Here is an 18,206-nt window from a genome sequence, read left to right as displayed (position 1 = left end):
AGAGAAATATAGAATACTAACAATATTGTGTTTTGTGAATGTGAGCGGTGAATGGTTGTCTGTCCTCTCCGTGTGTCATAACGCTGTATGTAGAAAGAGCAGCGGTCTCAGGTGAACACTGACTTTTCAGGCAAGAACCAAGAACCAAGAACCAAGAACCAAGAACCAAGAACCATGGTGGAAGCTGTTGATACTTTTTTTTGGAGAGCAATTATTCTCTCTGACAAACTCTCAGGCCTTAGCTTACAGAAATGTGTTGCTCATTCTCTTCAGGGTCATTCAAAACTCATAAAAAGTCATACGATAGTTTTTCCTAAAAAGTCATGAAAATGTACGAGTATAGCATGTCATAGAAGTGATAAAATCATTGTAAAGTATGTGATGAAAAGTAAAAAAAAAAAAAAGACAGTGTAGTATGCCATAAAATGCCATGGTTAACGATGTTTAAAAAAAGTCATAAAAAACATGGTCTTTTTTTATCAAAAGGATTCATAGTATGTTATATCTGAAAAAGTCAAATAAAAGTCACAGTATAGTATGTCATAAAAAGTAATTCAAAATAATCATAGTATGTCATAAAAAGTGCCATAGTATAGTAAGTCATAAACATTTTATATTTTAGTATAAATGTCCACAAGTCCTGACTGAACTGATGACATCATCTATGAGGTCAAATAAGTATTAGTCTGTTGAGTTTGCTCACTGATGATGTCACAGTTCAGATCTTCAGTGTAGCTCCTCCCCACATGTCACGATTCCAAAGTAACAGCTTGTTCTGTGACATCACAGAGCCGATGTTCCATGACATCACAGATGATGTCAGCATTTCTTGATCAGTTTGCTCTGTGACATCACTGATGACATCATTGTCACAGGTACCAGAGTTTATAAATAGGAGTGAGATACACATATCTAGTGAGCTGGTTCCACCAGGCTTCCTTTGGACGGGATGCAACGGACCTCCCACACCTTCAGAGGTGAACGACTTGAGTCGAGGTTGATCCCCAGAGTTTCCCATCTGGGCTTCCACAGATCAACACAGCCTTGGGAAAGCTGTGCTCAACTGGTTCCCCTCTCTGGGTGTAGGACCCGCTGCATTCTATCTTGTGCAGGCTGGTGACTGTGGCTAGCACAGTCGCCTCACAGGAAGAAGTTTCCGGGTCCCATTCCCGGCTTCCTGTGCGGAGTTTCCATGTTCTCCACGTGTCAGGGTGGGTTCTATCCGGTGGGTTCTATACGGTTCTCCCATATAAACTCCTCACAGGAAGAAGTTTCCGGGTCCTATTCCCGGCTTCCTGTGCGGAGTTTCCATGTTCTCCACGTGTCAGGGTGGGTTCTATCCGGTGGGTTCTATCCGGTTCTCCCATATAAACATGCAGTAAGGTTAGATAGGTAGGTGTGAATGTGAGCGGGAATGGTTGTCTGTCCTCCCTGTGCGAGGACGGTTTTGCAGCGTAAATGTGGGAGTGTGTCATAACGCTGTATGTAGAAAGAGCAGCGGTCTGGCCGAGGTGTAGCACACTGACTCGCTCAGGCAAGAACCAAGAACCAAGAACCAAGAACCAAGAACCAAGAACCATGGTGGAAGCTGTTGATACTTTTTTTTGGAGAGCAATTATTCTCTCTGACAAACTCTCAGGCCTTAGCTTACAGAAATGTGTTGCTCATTCTCTTCAGGGTCATTCAAAACTCATAAAAAGTCATACGATAGTTTTTCCTAAAAAGTCATGAAAATGTACGAGTATAGCATGTCATAGAAGTGATAAAATCATTGTAAAGTATGTGATGAAAAGTAAAAAAAGTCATAAAAAAAAAAAAAGACAGTGTAGTATGCCATAAAATGCCATGGTTAACGATGTTTAAAAAAAGTCATAAAAAACATGGTCTTTTTTTATCAAAAGGAGTCATAGTATGTTATATCTGAAAAAGTCAAATAAAAGTCACAGTATAGTATGTCATAAAAAGTAATTCAAAATAATCATAGTATGTCATAAAAAGTCAAGAAATGCCATAGTATAGTAAGTCATAAACATTTTATATTTTAGTATAAATGTCCACAAGTCCTGACTGAACTGATGACATCATCTATGAGGTCAAATAAGTATTAGTCTGTTGATTTTGCTCACTGATGATGTCACAGTTCAGATCTTCAGTGTAGCTCCTCCCCACATGCCACGATTCCAAAGTAACAGCTTGTTCTGTGACATCACAGCCGATGTTCCATGACATCACAGATGATGTCAGCATTTCTTGATCAGTTTGCTCTGTGACATCACTGATGACATCATTGTCACAGGTACCAGAGTTTATAAATAGGAGTGAGATACACATATCTAGTGAGCTGGTTCCACCAGGCTTCCTTTGGACGGGATGCAACGGACCTCCCACACCTTCAGAGGTGAACGACTTGAGTCGAGGTTGATCCCCAGAGTTTCCCATCTGGGCTTCCACAGATCAACACAGCCTTGGGAAAGCTGTGCTCAACTGGTTCCCCTCTCTGGGTGTAGGACCCGCTGCATTCTATCTTGTGCAGGCTGGTGACTGTGGCTAGCACAGTCGCCTCACAGGAAGAAGTTTCCGGGTCCCATTCCCGGCTTCCTGTGCGGAGTTTCCATGTTCTCCACGTGTCAGGGTGGGTTCTATCCGGTGGGTTCTATCCGGTTCTCCCATATAAACTCCTCACAGGAAGAAGTTTCCGGGTCCCATTCCCGGCTTCCTGTGCGCAGTTTCCATGTTCTCCACGTGTCAGGGTGGGTTCTATCCGGTGGGTTCTATCCGGTTCTCCCATATAAACATGCAGGAAGGTTTAGTCCCATTAGGCTTCCTGTGGAGTTTCCATGTTCTCCAGTGTAGGGTGGGTTCTAGGATCTATAATGACTCCCAATATCTCAAAATAGGGACTTAGGATCTCAAATTAATGACTTAGGATATCAAAATAATGCCTCAATATCTCAAAATAATGACTTAGGATATCAAAATAATGACTTAGGATCTCAAAATAATGACTTAGGATCTCAAAATAATGACTTAGGATCTCAAAATAATGACTTAGGATATCAAAATAATGCCTCAATATCTCAAAATAATGACTTAGGATATCAAAATAATGACTTAGGATCTCAAAATAATGACTTAGGATCTCAAAATAATGACTTAGGATATCAAAATAATGACTCAATATCTCAAATTAAGGATTTAATATCTCAAAATGATGAAAGCAGGATAGTCTGGCTGTTTTCTACCACAAACACTTCACATATTTATATTCATATAAGTTATTTTATTTATTGTATCTTCACTCCTCCCTGAGCATGACGAGCTCACTGGGAGTCATCCGGCTTCGTCCTTTCACCACACAGACCCACTAAACGGCTCATTTAGCTCCCAGTGGCCGACTTCAACACTGCCTGCTGGCAGTCCAGTGACTCCAGTACCACCATTACCAACTGGGAGTAAAGAGGCTCCACTGTGTCGACTCAAACACCTTACTGTCTGTTAATCATCCTCCCTGTGATGAGGAGAAAAACATGCACGCTGTGTTTTTATCTGATACTCAACAGGATGTACCGTGGTGTCTTTTGTTTTGAATATGATTTGCAGCAGCAGTATCTATTCTTTTGAAGTACTAACGGATAAAAGATGGAGACTACAATCATAAATATCTTCTAATTAATCTGGCTAATATGCAAACAAATCAAGGTTAAGGCGGGAATAATACAGGCTGGGCAGATAAAGCAAACATGAAGCTCCTCTTGATGAATAATTAATGAAGGAATTATCAGGTTATTAATGCAACGGCTTTGATTTATTTATTTTTTTGGTACTACTGTGTTTAAAGCTTTATACAGTTTGTTTTTAAGCCCTCCATTTAGCTTTTGCTGAATAAATCACCAAAGATGAAATCCCAGATAAAAAGGAAAAGGAGAAACTGATCTGAGAGCCACCGAGCCTCCGTCAACAAAACTCTTCAAACTTTTCCGCAAAGTATCCTCCACCGTAGAGAAAGCAAACACACACACACAAGTATCGGGAAACGTATTCCTGCTGACTCTCGACAGCTTTGTCTCCATGGCAACTAATCCGCAGGCTGTGGCAGTAAAGAAGTACCTTGTGAACTTCTCAATGAGAACGAGTCGCTGTGGAGTACGGAGCGGCAGACTGTGAATGTTAATTATATCACAGACCTAGAAAGGAAAGCAACAAATGAGAGCAGAATTAGGCGTTTTCTCCTCCGTCGTGTGTGTTTACGTGTATGTGTGTTTGTGTGTATAATGATTTGAGTTTCCTTAATCTCATCGTATAGGCATGGACATGTTGAAATTATTGGACAAAGGGCCATAATACAGTCTGTAAAAGCCCTCTACGTCTCTTGGTAATTTTGCATCTCTCTGTGGTCATTTTGCATCTCTTTGTGGTCATTTTGTGTCTCTTTAAGGTCATTTTGTGTCTCTTTGGGGTCATTTTGCATCTCTTTGTTGTCTTTTTGCGTCACTTTAGGGTCCTTTTTATGTCTCTTTATAAGCATTATGCATCCCTTTGTGGTCATTTAATTTCTCTTACTTGTTTTGCATCTCTTTGTGGTGATTTTGTGTCTTTTTATAGTCTTTTATGTCTCTTTATACTCATTTTGTGTCTCTTTATGGTCCTTTTATGTCTCTTCATACTCATTTTGCATCTCGTCGTGGTCATTTTTTCTCTTTGTGGTCATTATATGTCTCTTTATGCTCGTTTTGGGTTTCTCTTTGATATATTTGATCTTTTAAATAGTCAGTTTAAGTCTATTTGTGGTTGTTTTGTTTATCTTTTAGAACGTTTTGTGTCACTGTGGACATTTTGCATCTCATTACAGTTGCTTTTTTGTTGTTTTTTAAGTCCCTTTTACGGTGGTTCGGCACCTCTTCGTGGTCGTTTTGCTTTTACTCATTTTGTATCTCTTTTTGGTCATTTGATTGACAACCAGAAATAGCAACAGTCACTTCAAACAGATGCTCTGTCCCAGGGGCTCTGTGAACACTTGGGCCTGAGCCCAGTAGGCCCGTTCAGTAACACATCCATGTCAATATGATGATAAACAAAGTGTGTGTTTGTGTGTGTGTTTGTGTGTGTGTGTGTGTGTGTGTGTGTGTGTGTGTGTGTGTGTGTGTGTGTTTGTGTGTGTGTTTGTGTGTGTGTGTGTGTGTGTGTGTGTGTAGGTTTTGCCAGGATCTCACAAAAGGCGCAGTAATCAAGGCGACAAAGGCGTCTATATGAGGGTTGATTACAGAGCCAGAAGAATTACTGCTAACTGGGGCTAATGACGTGTGACATTAGTGCCCGTGAGCTGAATGGGGACATAATTGGAAGAATCATTCCATTATGAAATGAAAAAAAAGATATTCTATTAGCCAGCGTTCTCAGTGTGACGCTGCTTTTAAAAAGAAAATATGGCTGATTAAGAAGAATCCAGTGCTAAGAGTGTCATTGCTCAAAGCTCTTGTGATAAAGAATAAAATGCTTAAAAGATTCAGACTCTTCACAATCAAGATCTTTTCTGAGAGCAGTTCTGAAGGTAAAAGTTCAGCTGTCAATGCTTGTTTACTGGCATTGAACTTACACTGACAACTTCTTAAAGACATGACCCCCTTTAACTTCATCTGAAACGGATAGAATTAGGATGTTTTTGTTTTGTAATCTGCACAATCTAACCCATAAATGTTCAAGTGTGTTCTTTTAAGCTCATAGTTGTTTACAAATTAATTAAAAATGAAAAGTAGAAATGTTTTGAGGCGATAGTTGTTCAAAGACTTCAAATCACATTTGGACGCATGCAATTTGTCTCAAATGCCTTTTGGATTCTCTGGAACCTGAAATAACTTGTCCACCTCTGTTCAGTTCAGATAGAATGATGTGCTTTAAAATAAACACAGCGTGCAGCAGTACAGATGATCCAATGGATGACGGCAAGATTCAGAGAGAAAAGAACATTAAAGACTAAAGTTTTGAAGATCACAGCAGGACGCATCATTAGGAAACAGAAACTTTGTCTGTTCCAAACAAACCACCATTTTGTTTCTCAAATGTGGACTGCAAAATATCCACAAAGTAGGAGCTGGAGAAAGCGCCACATGACAACAGCCTGGAGTAAAAATATATATTAATAATATTAATAATATTAATAATAATGGTAAAATTAAAATTAAAATAATTATAATCACCATAATTGTAAACATAATAACGTATTAGTATCTTTATTATTATTATTATTATTATTATTTATTATTATTATTATTATTATGTAATAAACAACAATGTGAACTTTTAGCTGTTATGCATAACACAGAGACTGGGAACATCACAATATCACAAAATATCATCCGTGTGTGTGTGTGTGTGTGTGTGTGTGTGTGTGTGTGTGTGTGTGTGTGTGTGTGTGTGTGTGTGTGTTAAACGGTACATTCAATACTCTTCTCTCAGTCCGTCTCAACACATAACTGAAAGCTAAAAGTAATTAATTCTTCCAAGGACATCCCTTAGATTTACCAAATTCTTTATTTATCCAAAATTTTAGGGTCATCAATAGAAATAACGCAAACAATAAAAACTAATTCATTTAAATTTGTTAAAGGATTTTTTTTTCATGATTTTTGGGGACCACAACACTGATTTTATCCTTTTTAAAGGTTTGGTGTGTAGGAGATGGCGCCATCTAGTGGTGAGATGGCAGATTGCAACCCGCTGAAAGCTCACTTATGTGAGAAGTGTGTACGAGGAGTACGGTGGTCGATACGATAACGAGTATGTCTCCCTCTAGAGACAGTTATTGTAAGATTAGCGACGGTCATTTGGAAAATAGCAGAGCCAATGTTTGTGTAGTAGGAAGTGAGAGGAGTGTGACGAATTTGCGTGAACAAACGAGTCGACAGGCAGAAAATATTTTATTAAAAGGCGAAGATTTTAAGTGAATGTACAGTGAAAGTTGAAGTTTGTGCAGAAATAAATGCTGCAGACCAACAGAGGTTTTCTGTGTTTTTATTCTATTTAAGGACCTCGAAACCAAAACAACGGTGTTCCCCCCTGGTTTGTCCATTCTGGGCTACTGTAGAAACATGGCAGCCGGCTCCCTCAAGAGGACCCACTCTGTGCTTAGCAGGCGACAACATCGCGTTCTGAAAACGTAAACCTGCATTCTCTCCAGCAGGGGGCGACTCCTCTGGTTGTATAGAAGTCTGTGAGAAAATGACTCTACTTCTCTCTTGATTTATTCCCTCAGTAAACATTGTAAACATGAGTTTATGGTCTCAATCTCTAGTTTCAAGTCTTCTTCAATACAGCATGATGTTCATTTAGTAAATGATGCTCCATTTAGAGTCAAATAGACCATAAAGCAGGGTATGCCTTAGGGCGGGGCTACCTTGTGATTGACAGGTTGCTAGCAGAACTGTATACAGCGTCCTTACGTCACTCCTCCGCTGTCCAAATACTGTCACTTCCTTTCACTGGTTGCAAAAAACCAAGATAGTGACGGCAAAACACCGAACTCGAGGCCCAAACCATCAACTACATCCACTTCTTATGTACAATCTATGATATGTAGATAAAAACTCCACATTCTAAGGTAACACATACACAACTATTCTTATTTTCAGGTGATTAAACACTAAAGAAAACATACTTATAAATATTGTATTCCATTTCTGCTAATATATCCCCCTAAATGCTACACACTGTTCCTTTAAGTTGATGGTTGATAACAGTTGCCTATCTAAACATGAACATTCATTGTGGTCTTTGGTCACCACCAACTCCTGAGGGAAGTATCTCTTGTCTCTTTACCTTTTAAAGCTCCTCTATGTTCACCAGCTATTCGCTAACTGTGTCTGTCTGCTGTTTGAGGCCGAGCAGATAGTGGACTGTTGGGTTTTCAGAGCTTTTCATTGAAAACAGCTGCCTGCTGTGGCTGGAAATTACTCTGATATTGAACCAGAACAGTCAGGGGCAGAAAAATAACGAGCTCAACCTTATCTCTTATCCATTATTGATTAAAAAAAATAAATAGTGAGCTTTAAAGAGCAATTAAACACCAGCTGAAAATCTTGATTCTTCTGACTTCAAGTATGTCAATTATCATCTTTTCACATTTAAGCGTACCCCAGGATGTGTCGGTACATCATAATATCAATGTTGGGGGTGTTATTGAGTATTTATTTATTCCAGGACATCAATGTCTAATAGCTAATGTCATTTCTCCATCTTTAGTTAATGTCCTGATTGTCATTACTGTAATTGGACAAGTTATTTTTCGGGGAGATTTTTCTTTATCCAAATCATGGGTTTATGGATAGAAGGTGTCATATGTTGTACAGAGTGTCTAAAACCCCCTGAGGCAAATATGTGATTTGTGATATTGGGCTGAATAGAACGTGCCTTCTAAATTCGTCTCATGATGTTTATTTCATCAGAGATAAACATCATATAAAACAGATAGAGGAAAAACATTTCGGTCAGCACAGCTCCAGTAACTTGCAGAAAATAGAAAATCCAAACCGAGACTGAAGTCCTTTTCACACATGAAGTGTATCCCTGAAATGTTGAGGACATTTCCTTCATGGGGTCAGGCAAATGGGAGCAGGGATCCATATTAAGGGAAAATCAATAACCCTGATTTCCTCAAGACCAAGTAACATTTAGTGCATGTGAGCGTGACCCACTGGTTAGCTCACAGCTCTGTACTCTGACAACGCCGTCCCAACCGACAACCCCAACCTCATTTAAACACTGTTAGCCGGTGTTAGCACTGTTAGCTGCAAGCCGCCGGCTCAGTCGTTGCCATGTTATGTAATTAAACTTTTTGAACCTTTAAAAACATGACAAGATCTTCAGACAAAACAGCTTCTCGCCCGCCATGTTCCTGAAAATAATATGGTTCTTAAAAGTGAAGCCAATGCTGAAGTGTCTTAAAGCTGCATTCTCTCTAGTGTCCATCAGGGGGCGACTCCTCTGGTTGTATAGAAGTCTATGAGAAAATGACTCTACTTCTCTCTTGATTTATTCCCTCAGTAAACATTGTAAACATGAGTTTATGGTCTCAATCTCTAGTTTCAAGTCTTCTTCAATACAGCATGATGTTCATTTAGTAAATGATGCTCCATTTAGAGTCAAACAGACCATAAAGCAGGGTATGATTTAGGGCGGGGCTACATAGTGATTGACAGGTCTCCACCAGAGCCGTATACGCCGTCTGTACGTCACTCCTCCTCAGTCCAGATATGCTCACTTCCTGATCACTGGTTGCAAAAAACAAGATGGCGCCAACCAAAATTCCAAACTCAAGGCTTCAAAACGGCAGTCCACAAACCAAAGGCTGACGTTTCGACAACGACGTCCACTTCGTATTTACAAGCTATGGTACATCAAACCTTTCCCTATCATTTTTCTTCTTCTGTTGAGTTTTATGGCGTTTGGCATCCACATGTGTTGCATTAACACCATCTGCTGAACGGCCCCTGGCCTCATCTAATCCCGCATTGCAAAAGCATTTGTGAAAAGGTGCAGAAATGTTCCTGAATGTAGTGAATGTTTGAAAAGTTAAAGGTAATCCCAGTAATTTACCAGGATCGATGTGTGGAAGAGGCTTTCAAAATGTTTGCTAGTCTGTGATTTACTTTGTCACAGAAAACATTTTACATTTTATTCATCCGTCAAATTTGTCATAAATCTTTTATTCAGAACGACATGAAATTCTTCTCAGTAGCTGATTCGTATTGAGGCAACTACAACAGATGAAGATGTATTTGACAGCAAACTGATAGCTTGGAATAAGAAGCTACGACTGATTGTGTGGGACAACTTTCCATTTTTTAAAACTGCATGAGAACCAGTCTTAATACAAAATAGAATAGATTCAGTACTAGAATGTCTAAGTGCTTGAGTGGCTGAGAGAAATAAAAAAATAAAAAACAGGCTTGAATGAATCCCATTCGAAGCCTCTGCAGCGACTTGAAGTTAGCAGTTCACAGAGGCGCCCCATTGAGCCGGAGAAACACTGCACACTTTCTGAACAGTTGAAAAGAAATCCAGATGTGACAAGCAAAGAAAGACACAGCTGAAGCCGTAATTTCACCCTCAGACTGTTTGTGTTTAATTGGGATAATTAAAAAGGAAGGAGAAGAAGAACTGTGGGGAAAAACAAAAGAATTAAAGCTGTGTTACATTTTTCATTAAAAGGTTTTCTGTGCCGATTGTCAACAACAAATCACATTTATTTACTTTGAATTCACACACTTTACACTTCAGGACGCCATGGGGGTTTCAGAAAGTTTCTAAAGCTATTGTACCTCAACTCTAGCAAAACAGTTGCTCTTCATTTTAAAGTCATGAGGATTGATTTTCCCCTCTGAGGCAATAGCATGATCTGCGTCCAGAGAGACAGCCTTTATGAAGTGAGACCGAATCTATTAAGATCAGCTGCGATCGGCCGCCAGAAACTGATGTAAATGAGAGTCAAGCTCTTACTTTGGCTGCTCCGACAGAACTCCGAGAAAATGTGATCATATCAAGAAACATGGAGAGAGAAAGTGTTTGATGTAGGGAAAGTAAAAGTAAAAGTTAAACCGTACAAATGGAAATCCATCCATCCATCCATTTTCCGTAACCTGCTTATCCAGTTACGGGTCGCTGGAGCCGATCTCAGCTGTCAATGGGTGAAGGCAGGGTTCACCCTGGACAGGTCGCCAGCCTATCACAGGGCTGACATATAGAGACAAACAACCATTCACACTCACATTCACACCTACGGGCAATTTAGAGTCTTCAATGTACCTTAGTTGCATGTCTTTGGACTGTGGGAGGAAGCCGGAGAACCCGGAGAGAACCCACGCTGACACGGGGAGAACATGCAAACTCCACACAGAAGGTTGTCCTCTTGCTGTGAGGCGACAGTGCTAACCACTACACCACCGTGCAGCCACAAATGGAAATGTAAAGGAAATACTTCGACTGTGTGTTTAAAGAACTCCCTATGCAATGCAAAATTACATGCCATGTAAAGCTTAGTCTGCAGTCGCACCACAAGGAAAGCTAAAAGGAACTATATCCAGAATGTAAATGCCTGCTGCTATTTTTATCACCTACGAGGCCTCTAAACAAACCAGTTAAATAGGATATAAAGACAGGAGGAGTAAATTGTGGTGGGCAGAATGAGATGTAGGGGAGGAAACATCAAGAAATATAGTGAGGGGGAGAAAAACAAAACCCTGCCTTGTTTGTGTGTGTTTCTTTTTTTCTGTGTTAAACTGGGCGTGAGACTGGGAGTCAGCAGCAGAGAAAGGAGTGCGGTTATATGGGCTTGTGGTTTCCACTCGGCAGCGACATCTCAACGAGGAGCGAACAGAGGGGACAAAACAGACCCTTCAGAAAATGTGAGAGGCCGTGCTGCTGCTGCCTCACATCCTGAGAGGACAAGTGGAAAAAATGAAACAACAACCAGTGTGTTTGACATCCAGTGTGTATAGTTGAGAGCAAAATGATTGTCGCTGTGACTTTGGCTGTCAAACACACTCTGGTTTTGTTCCTCTTGTCATCGTTGAGGGCAGCCTGAAACCAATCCGTCCCCTACATGACCCCAATGAAAGAAAGTACCTTTATGTATATATATATATACAATACATTTAGGCCTGTAGATATGTAATATATATATATTTACAAGTGGATAACAATATGGTTATCATATTGTAAATAAAAAAGGATTACACCTACCTAAGTTGTAGTAGCACTTCTTTATTAGAGCGATTGACCCTTTGCTAAGTCCCGCCCCTCGAATGCAGACTGGCCAATCATAGCTTAGCATCAGCTAGCTGCAACTATTCGTCCGTTCTTCATAGACTCTTATACAATGGTTTCAGACGTTCTTCAGCTGGTTAAGTGGATTTGAGGTTAATCATTGTTAAATATTGTGTAATAGGGATGTAAAGGAGATATATATGTTTCTTAAAAGTTAAGTTTCTACGTAAAAACTGGAGTTTCAAGGGATCATAAGATTTTCTGGATCGTAACATGGTTTTGAGTCACAGATCAGATCAGCACAAAAGAAAAATATGGAGCCAATATAACTTTATGAGGTTCAAATAACCCCCTTTTTGCCGTTGATACCGATTGCCCATTGTAGAAGATCCATATTGGTCGATACAGATATTTTGTTGTTGTTTACTTTTGTGAACGCAGCTGGTAGACAATGCTTCACCACCGTCCCAAAAATAATTTTAACTGCTCTGAAGTCTGTTTAAACCATAACCTGTATGGAAGAAGTGGACGTAGTTGTCGTGACATCAACGTCACCCATTGGTTTGTGGACTGTCGTTTTGAAGCTTCAAGTTAGGCGTTCTGGCCGTCGCCATCTTGGCTTTTTTGCAACCAGTGAATGTAATAGACCACGTTTGAACTGAGGAGGAGTGACGTAGAGACACCGTATACGTCTCTGGTAAAGACCTGTCAATCACAGTAGCCCCGCCCTAAGGCATACCCTGCTTTATGGTCTGTTTAACTCTAAATGGACCACAATTTACTAAATCAACATCATGCTGTATTGAAGAAGACTTGAACGCGTCATCTGTAGGTAGGTTAGCTGTGTTGCTAACGTAACTAGCTCTCCTCCTGTAAGGAACAATAAGCAAAACATGCTTTTGAGTAGAGGAGATATTTGATTGATAGGATTAAATTAACAGTAAATAAGCAGTCTTCTTTCTTTACATCCATTCAGACATTTTTGGGACATTAAAGTTGCACCGTGTAGGATACGGCGTCATCTAGTGATGAGTTCCCAGATTGCAACTAAATAAAACTTCTCCAGTGTGCCAAGCACCCTGAATATCCCTATCTAGAGCCTGTGTTTTTTTCCCCGTTCTCGGCTACTGTAGTCACATGGCAGATTGCAGATGAGGACCGCTAGTAGAAAATGCTACACACTGTTCCTTTAAGAAGACAATTACTCATTTTGTAAGAAATGCCACTAGTCGTTCATTTTTTTAACAAAACCAAACAAACCCCGAAAGAAAGTTTCATGTTACATTACTGGTGATATACGTCACACACAGTAACTACTTTTAAACATACAGAACTTGCTATGATGTTCATAAAAATGTATCTAATATTGTTTTTTAATGTTGTATTTATTGTTTCCTGCCGCCTCATTTGACCCAGAACAACCATCTCCCAGTTTCTTATTTAACACAGTTTAACACTGTTGGCGGAAATATTTCATTTATATCCGCCTTATCATACGTTGTAGTGTCTTATATCTGCTGGGATACTGAGGATCTGCAGTGCTGCAAGATTCATACAAGGATAACTATTTTTTCCTTTGCTTCAAATCGTGTTTTTTTGCACCACCTCTCTACGTGCACCGGCCCTCCATCCTGGGTCACCTCCGTCCTGATTTCCCCTTCAGATACTGTATATCTTTCATCCCTGTGCTCATGCAGTTTCTACCAGAAAAAGACCTGAATCAAGAACTAAAGAAATACCATGCATATGTTACATATATTTAAAAGAGCATATATATATATATATATATATATATATATTCGTACGCCTCTCAGCTTTTTCTTCTTCTAGCAGTATACTGTAGAAAAATGGGCTACGAGAACATGAGGCTGAAAAACTGCAGGCATGAAATATAGTGAGGGAACAAAGGGAGAGAGGACCAGCTGAAATCTGGCAAAAAAAAAAAAAATGATAAAGAATAGTAGGCTCCTGAAGGAACAGAGGACTGGGGAGAAATTGGGTGAATTTAGAGCAGTGCACACACACACCACACACACACACACACACACACACACACACACACACACACACACACACACACACACACACACACACACACACACACACACACACACACACACACACACACCTGCAGCACAGTGCAGCCTTGTTATATATAACGTCAGTGGAGCCAATGTTCAGGGCAAATTCTCCAGAGAGTTGCCACACCTAGAGGAGCCCACAGGTCGAGCTCCAGTTGGACAAACAACACCAGACGATTAAAAGAAACACACTCGACAGCTCCGACATATTTTCACCGCTTCCAGTCAAAATAGCTGGGGAAAAAAAACCGGTGTATCTGCAGCAAGCTTTGGTCCTGGTCTTGGCCAGTGATTGCAGGCTGAGCGTAAACATCGGGCGGCTGCCAGCGAAGTCATCAGCTCAGCCACAGTGGAGATGATGACATGGAGGAGGACATGGGGGAGGACATGGGGGAGGACATGAGGGGGAGAAAGGAAGCTGTCTCCCCGTCTGTGCTGTTTTCTGTCTGCACATCCTGGAACGTGTCAAGTCATTCTGACTGTCACCCAGAGCAGGAGATTTCATGAGCAGTAGTCATTAGGTTATATATAGAGCATGAGCTGAGTTTAAATTCATGAGAGGAAACATGTGCCACTTCAATAGTTCTGAGCTGTTTGATTCATCAATGTGTGCAGGCGGGTCTCATCCAGCATTCCTAGCTATATCTACAAAAAATGATGCGCTGTAATTCATAGACATCCCAGAAAGATCTATCAATATGTAATCCACATAATCATAGTGCAGGAAGTATGACGAACATAATGAACATATTTTTCTATCTCTTCCTAAACCTAACTAAGTATTTCATGATCTTTTCCTAAACCTGACTACGAAGTTTTGTTGCCTAAACTTGACTATGTTCTTTCCTGGGAAGTTAAAAATGAGAAGTAACTTTTTCATGAGATATCATACGAACTGTTGAATGAGGATACGTTGATTTCTGATATTCTGGATTTATTCAGGGATGTAATTTACTTCTTTCCAAAAGTTTCACTGTCTATGCTATTTACTTTTCATTGACATACAGAGGACCATCTCTTTGGAACAACCATCACTGCAATAAACAGCTATCTATTCTGAAATCACATTTTTTTTTCTATGTTATTTATATATTTATATATTTGTATATTTTTATAAATATTTTTTATTTCTGCTAAATATGAAACTTTGATGAATTATGCATTTTTTTTAAATCAGTTTATCTTTATTTTAAAGTATGACTATAGACGTCTAATAATGGAGGTACCGTGCTGCTTTTGAATTATTTTGTTATATAAGGTTTTACTAATATTATGTCTCTATCACATTTATATCAATGAGAGCAGACTAAATTATAAAAAAAACACCTCTATGTATAACATGAAACAGTTCAACCTCCAAGTTGAATCAACAACTCAAATACTTTGAACACTGAACATTACAGCCTTTATTGAAGTAGGCAGAAATGTTAGATAAGACGACATTAGTTTAATGAAGTTGTACCTAATTAACTGATTTATTTCTGTTTGAATTGCTGGAAAAAGAGGGAGATGTGGGCAGAAGTTGAGAGGTCCTAAAGGAAGGGGGTTAACTTTTAAAATTCATATATGTTTAAAGGAAAGAAAAGAAGCAATATAATAAATATATTATATCATATATATATAATAAATATGAGTTCTTCAACACAGTAACTCAGTACACAGTGAGAGTTTTTCTAGCTGAGAAAAAGTGTTGCTACTTATTCAAATGACTTGTAACCGCATTGCATTCTGGTCTGTTGTGGTTTCTGTCAGCGGCACATAAAAATATAAAACCATTTCTTCGTGTACAAACTGTAAAATCTATAAAAAAAACATTTCTCTTTGATTCTAACAAACCTATGCAAAAAAAAACTTTGTTTAGCGACAGATAGGAGATTTTAACTTGTTTCCAATAAAAATACAAGTAAAATTACACCACAAAACAACAACACGAGCAACAGGAACATTTTCTGTCTGAGCAGTTTTTAGTGTGGATCCAGCCCTTAATACTGCCTCCATTGAAGGTGCGATAAATGTTTAACGTTCCACATGTAATATGGAGCAGCTCCATGTGGGAGAATTTAACCTAACATAAGGGCACATTGTACGCCAGTGAATTCCTCCACGCTCTGCCAGACAGCCATGGCTGCAAGAAAATCACTGAGGCCTAAAGTTCTGTAACAACTCCCAAAAAAAAAAACCTGATGGGAGGGAATCGCTGGAGGAATGGTCGGTATTCTGAAATGTTGTTTCTTCTCCACAAGTTTATTTCTGTCTTTCATCGAGGCCCTGGGGGGAAACATTCCTCAGCCAATCAGAGAGCTTCAATCTCACCACATCACCACAAAGCCACCATCACAACATAAAACAACAACTAAAAAGCTGAATTATTGTTTTAAAAAGAGGTGTTTTGTTCATACACAGCGAGCTGAAGTATGATTAATGTAATCCCACTTTCAACTAAACATTCATTAACGGATTCACGCAAAGATAAATGGAACCAGGACCTAGTTTATCCTTTCTAATTAGACAAACTGAGCCGGGGAAAGCTCCCCTATTTATCAAAGTTAAATCTCTAAAAGACAAGGTCAATGACATCAGTGTCGGAGTTGGAATACAGAATTTAAAGACAGGCAGTAAGAGAAGAAGAAGAGAAGTGCGGAATGAGAGTTTGTGGATTTAGTCTAATTTAAATAAAGAGAAATGACTTACCACTCACTTGTCTCACTCCAGGCTCTCACTCTTCTTCCCCTCAGTGTATCACAAAACTTCTGAAGTTGTTCCTCTCAACAGACTCTCTCCCTCTCTCTCTCTCTCTCTCTCTCTCTCTCTCTCTCTCAACATTGATGCACATGCACTCATGAAACAAAAAAACATCAGAAGGTCGACATCTAGTGGTGAGTAAAGATATTGCACTTTAATATAAAACAATGAACCCTTGTGGAGCTGCCACTGACAATTTGAAGAAAGTAATTAACAGGCTATTGGCTGTGATTCATACAGCGATTTAAAAAGCAGCATCTGATGAATGCAAATAGCTGTTGTTGACCACAATGTTTTGTGGTTTATAAGCAAATTATTCTTTCATTAGAGTGGTCATTTTGTCATCACATTATTTCCACAGCTCACCATATTAAAGGAGCAGGATTTAGTGGTATCTTATTCCTTCTCACCAGAAACTAATGTCTAAACTATGACGCTCCTCTTCGATGTAAAAACGTGGTTAATGTTGCAAATTCGCACAAAAAAAGAGCCTGCTTCACGTCAAGATTGGGCTAATAATAATACATAAACTACGTAGGGCGTAAACACAGTAACATAAGTACTGAAAACACAAAACTTTAAAAAATCTCTCCACAACATTTAGGAAATTCCTGTGTTTGTTTGACCCTTTTTTCACCTCCCTTTCTCCTGCACCACCGTGTGTCCTATAATGACGTGGATAGGTTTATGAGTAGTTACTTGAAAGCTTGGTGCGTCTGAAACCCAACCTTTGTACTTTGGTATTAAGACGCCGAGGGTGTGACAAAGCGTGGGGATAATAACGAGCTTCTAGTGGTGAAAGTTGCAGATCAATCAACTGAATTCTCCTCCACTCACTTCTACGTTTCCAAGCGTGTCGGAGAACTACGGTGGCCTTCAGGTAACGTAAAAAAAGCCTCTTGCCGTTGTTTGGTTTTCATGACAAAACCTCAAATGTGAACCTCATAGTCAGGGGATCTAAGTAATTAGGAAACATCATTAAGGGAATAGTGAACGTATTTTGTGTTAATCCTTTCAGCACATGTTAAAATGTTAAAAAAAAAAAAGTCAGAGGATGTCTGTGAGAGAGTCCTCAAATACTCAAATAAGATTTGACAATGGGACAGCCGTAAACCCTGAGAGACTTTTCCCAAACTCACTTTAAACAGGCCCTATTATGCTATTTTCCGGGTGCATATTTTTATCTCAAGTTACAGTTACAACATGTTTACATGCGTTAATGCTCATAATCCTCCTTGTTTTTCTCATCCTGGCTGTCCTGCAGCACCTCTTCTCACCCTCTCTCTGAAACGCTCCGTTGTAGCGCTTGCTCCTCCCTCCAGAAAGCAAAGTCTGCCCTGATTGGTCAGCTAGCCCGCTCTGTTGTGATTGGTCAACGTTTCACATTTCAAAAACTCTTCCTCCGGAGCTTCAGCTTCGTCTCTCTCTTTTGTTGTTTGAGGGCCAAACTTAAGGAGTTTTACGTCACTTCCGTAACATTATGACCTCATAAAGTTACGGAAGTGAAGGAGATAATTCAATGGAGCCGTTTCAGGCAGCTCAGGAGCTTCTGAGGGGAGGGTAACTCCTTTTAGGAGTGGACTTCAGGTTTTACACTCTACGGACCTTTTACATGTACAAATATAT

The 18,206-nt window shown here is 39.6% G+C and overlaps 1 protein-coding gene across 2 annotated transcripts in view; it reads right to left on the bottom strand.

Moving 5' to 3' along the window:
* Positions 1 to 16,620, bottom strand: part of tspan4a (tetraspanin 4a) — a 146,704-nt gene extending 130,084 nt beyond the window's left edge. Inside the window, exon 1 of one of the 2 annotated variants that reach the window (XM_054614669.1) lies at positions 16,530 to 16,620. The gene's annotated coding sequence lies outside the window, so the exon portion shown is untranslated. The remainder of the gene's footprint in view (positions 1 to 16,529) is intronic. The other variant, XM_054614670.1, reaches the window with a different exon arrangement.
* Positions 16,621 to 18,206: the final 1,586 nt, after the last annotated feature.

This window comes from Anoplopoma fimbria, chromosome 2 (assembly GCF_027596085.1).
Source record: "Anoplopoma fimbria isolate UVic2021 breed Golden Eagle Sablefish chromosome 2, Afim_UVic_2022, whole genome shotgun sequence".
In the NCBI taxonomy this organism is placed as follows: Eukaryota; Metazoa; Chordata; class Actinopteri; order Perciformes; family Anoplopomatidae; genus Anoplopoma; species Anoplopoma fimbria.
Note: the sequence above shows the minus strand (reverse complement) of the source record. Positions and strands in the feature narration are given on the sequence as shown.